General features: G+C 46.3%; 1 long non-coding RNA gene across 1 annotated transcript; it reads right to left on the reverse strand.

The window, feature by feature from the left end:
- Positions 1-351: 351 nt before the first annotated feature.
- On the reverse strand, positions 352-4,098 carry LOC144699811 (uncharacterized). Its single transcript, XR_013580619.1, has 2 exons — positions 4,044-4,098; positions 352-531 (listed from the first exon to the last, which is right to left on the reverse strand). It is a non-coding gene; the product is annotated as an uncharacterized LOC144699811 (long non-coding RNA).
- Positions 4,099-4,423: the final 325 nt, after the last annotated feature.

The raw sequence follows: 4,423 nt of genomic DNA on the forward strand, positions 1-4,423 counted from the left end.
ATTTCTTGATCAAATATTCCTGGAAGGGAACGCCGATTGCAGGAAGTGCAGGTCAGGAGACCACAGGCCCATAGCCACTGATTTCACATCAATTCAACTACCTGAAGAAAAATTAGGGGCTGTGTGCTCTTGATTTTCTGACCAACATTCTGTGTGAACACCACTCCACAGCCTGTCTTTCTCCATATGGTCCCATAGCTCTGCTTCTCTCTCCACAGATGCTGCCAGACCTCCTGAGTATTTCCAGCATTTTCTGTTTTTAATTTCATATTTCCGGCATACATGGTATTTTGCTTTTGGACTAGAACAGGTGAGAGTCTTCTTTGAAATACTGCTATGAGATCTTATATATCCACCTAAAGATTTAGACAGCTCCTTAATATATTTCTTCAGTATGCAGCACCTCTGACACTGCAGCACTCCCTCAACATTGCACTACAGAATCAGCTTTGGTTTTGTGTTTGGGACTTGAATCCATGACCCTCTGAGTCAGAGGCAAGAGTTTTATCACCGAACCAGTCTGTGAGGTTCCTCCATGAAGAGGAAAGGAGTATGAGTTAATACATTGGGTAGAATCTTCCTAGCCCCGCAAGGAACTGGGAGGAAATTCAGATATATTACCATCAGGCCCGGGGTGGTGGGGGGCGGACGTGTTCCCACCTCTGGGCGATCTCCCCGGAGTTGGCCAGGTTGGTGTCAGCCCACTGGCCGAGGCGACCCACCTGGCAGTGACGGGTAGCCAATGTGAATAGTTAACTGCCCACTTGTGGGCGGATTGGCGACGTCATTGGGACCTTCCCAGTGGTGAACAGGCTCCCCATGAGGGCCAAGCCTGAGAGGTGCCTGACAGGAGGCGGCTGGCCGAGTGGGCCCGCAAGGCCTCCTGCTCTAACTACCCCCTCCCCCTCCACCCCCCTGCCCCAGGCCACAGCTGCAGCAGGAGGTGCATTTGTTTACGGGTTTCCCCTCCATAGGGGTGGTCTGGCAGCTGTGGCCAGGGTCCATTTTTCAAACACTCTAACCTCTTCGGAGAGTGCTGAGGGTGGAGACACTTTCAGGGTGATCAGCCTGCTGTGGCAGCATCCACCTCTTCCAAGGCTGCAGGCTGTCTGATTGGGCCTGCAGCCTCAGGAACCCACCTGTCACTCTTCATTGGATGGCAGACCTCTTAATGGGCCACCTATGGGAAGACCTCCCAGGCGGGCACAGTGGCAGCAAGTGAGGGCTCAGGACCTGGAAGTGGCCCTGCCTAATAGAGCAAGGGACTGAAGACAATGTATTGTCCTACAGTGCATAGTGACGTTGGCTGTATACTATGTTGGAATCTTGACTCACTTAAACATAATGGGTCAAGATGCTGCCATAGTATGCAGCCAACGCCACTATCCCCACTGTAGGACAACCCATTGTCTTCAGTCCTTTGTTCTATTAGTCCAACTTTGATGCTGGCTGGCTGATTGAAAATTGGACAGCAAAAAAAAAGTACAGTTATCCCAGGGGTCTTTGTAAGTCATCAGTGTATGCATGAGCACAATGGTTGAAGGCATGTTTGTGCAGCATTCTTTATAATTCTGGGGCCTAGAACAGCAGACACAAGTTGTCACATGTTCATTCTGCAATTTAAGCAGATGGGAAACTATAACAGATCCTGAATGCTACAGTTGTTTTCCAGATCTACAGAAGGTTTTAATCTCAGTTTTACTAATAAGGACCAGCAGTGCATCACAACAGCCCAGACGTAAACAAGTATCTTGTTAATCGTAAAAGATTCACTCTAAGTCTCGGTTTGATATTAGAGGAGAAGGATATTCCTGGGAGAATTTTTTAAAAAACGGATCTCCTTGTTGTCTATTAAAAATCGAAGTCTTACTTTTTCAACTGTCATTTTTCACAGGTCTGGGTGCAGATTATGAAACAGTGGCGGATTTACAGTTAGTGGGGTCCTGAGCTTAGTTTCATTTTTGGCAGCCCCACACTCACCCCCTCCCCGCAACTCCCCCCACCCCACCACCCTCCCGCCCTCAGGAGCCGAAGGTCGAAGCCAAGAAATTACACAAATTGATCAGTGTTTACATAGACAATGAGAATTGTGCTTTCCTTACCAATCACAGATAAATCATTTAAAATCAAAAATGTCCAAGTGACAAAGTCACGGAAAATCAAGCGCAGACAGAATCACAGAATTGTTACGGTGTAGAAGGAGGCCATTCGGCCCATCCTGTCCGCATGGCTCTCCGAGCATTTTAACTTAGTGCCAATCTCCTGCCTTTTCCCCATAACCCTGCACATTGTTTCTATTTAAATAACCATCCAATGCCCTCTTGAATGCTTCAATTGAACCTGCCTCCACCACACTTCAAGGCAGTGCATTCCAAACCCTAATTACACACTGTGTGAAAAAGCTTTTTCTCACCTCGCATTTGCTTATTTTGCAAAACACTTTAAAACTGTGCCCTCTGGTTCTCGATCCGTTTACGAGCGGGAACAGTTTCTCCCTATCTACTCTGTCCAGACCCCTCATGATTTTGAAAATTCTATCAAGTCTCCTCTTAGCCTTCTCCTCTCCAAGGGAATTTGTCCCAACTTCTCCAGTCTTTCCTCATAACTGAACTGCCTCATCCCTGGAAACATTCTCCTAAACCTCTTCTGCACTCTCTCCAATGCGTTCACATCCTTCCTAGAGTGTGGCGCCCAGAACAGTACACAATACTCCAGCTGAGGTCTAACCAGTGTCTTACATATCATTGTAACCTCCCTGCTCTTGCACTCTATAAAAGACAGGGGTGCTTAACACAGATTTCAGACTTAAGTACACATCTGCTAAATGATGGAACCAATACATATCCCCCCACCCCTGGCAGTTTTGAACTTAAAAGTTTTTTGTGAAGAGCCTGCCCCCTGAGGCAGGAGAAAACAAGAATATTCTATCTACAGTCTTGGCTACTCTGAGTAACAACTATAACTTAAGGGTTTTATTTTTCCCCAATTACTGTTCCGAATTTATTTTAGTCTGGGAGAAAGGGTGCATTTGAGACAAGGAGGCCAGAAAAATACTCTGTCGTTCCGGGATTAACGATTCACCTCAAAAGGGTTTAATTATATGCGCCCCATAGTCAATTGCTCCATGTAGAAATTCGGAAATATAAGGAAGGAAAGGGTTAAGTTATAATGAAGGATTCATTAGTCTTCTATGGATAGCGAAGCCCAGGGAAACCAAGTAACAAAACTGCCATCTAGAAATTCTAGAACAGTAAATGTGTGGTTTTGCAAGGCAATTTTCTCCAGCTGTCCTGATTTAGTCTAATTGTTTTCTCTCTGTGCCAGGTATTATTATTGGAGAGAATGGAAAAACAAACTAGTAAGTGCAATCTCAGTGCGTGTAGGCTCAGACTAAAATAAAATTATATTTTAAACTGCTGGGGTATTATAATATTTGGGCATGTCCAAAACAATCCGCTTCCACGCTATCACATCCACCCAGCACGCCCCAAAACAAACAGGCGTGGAATAAAGAAAAACAGGTTTGTTTTGTCTATTATTAACCACTTTGTTCAAAGACTGGGCATGACATTTTTTCTAAAGCACAAATGTATGTGTGTGTGATCAATACATTCCCAATAGCAGACGCGATTTACAGTTCCAATTCGGATCCTTAGAGTGTGCAATTCCTACCCTTCCCACAGCAAAAACATGCGGTGACTCTGAACACAGAGACGCCCCTCACCTTCAACCAACACCCCTCCCCCCTTCTCCTCTTGGTAGCGGGAGAGAAAGGAAACTCCGCGCTTCGAGGGGGTCCAACACCCATCTTTCGCACCATCCCCATTTCGCCGCTGTGCCCGTGATATTGGGGTCATTTTGCTGTGGCAAGTGCGCTCCACAATGACAGCGGGGCTGATCAAAAACTTCGAGCTGATCCTATTCTAGAATAGGGCAAGGCAACATTTGCAGACAACACAGTTCTTTTGTGTTTTAGCCGGGGTCTGCAGGGTCAGTGACGATTCCCGCCTGACAGTTCTTCGGGAGCTATTCACAAACACGACTGTATTTGTCCACGAGTGATGAGCCCACGGTGCAGTGTGATTACCGTCCCTGCCAATCACTCTACTCAACAGGTTTCTCATGTTGATATGAAGTAGACGCCAGACTGGCCGCAACGTAATAGCGAAAGTTCCAACCAAGGAAGCTGTCTGGTAAACTTTCTAATAAATGAGTCTGCATAAGACCATAAGACATAGGAGCAAAAATTAGGCCATTCGGCCCATCGAGTCTGCTCCGCCATTCAATCATGGCTGATAAGTTTCTCAACCCCATTCTCCCGCCTTCTCCCCGTAACCTTTGATCCCCTTACCAATCAAGAACCTATCTATCTCGGTCTTAAATACACTCAATGACCTGGCCTCCACAGCCTTCTGTGGCAATG

This window comes from Cetorhinus maximus, chromosome 24 (assembly GCF_964194155.1).
Source record: "Cetorhinus maximus chromosome 24, sCetMax3.hap1.1, whole genome shotgun sequence".
Taxonomy (NCBI): domain Eukaryota; kingdom Metazoa; phylum Chordata; class Chondrichthyes; order Lamniformes; family Cetorhinidae; genus Cetorhinus; species Cetorhinus maximus.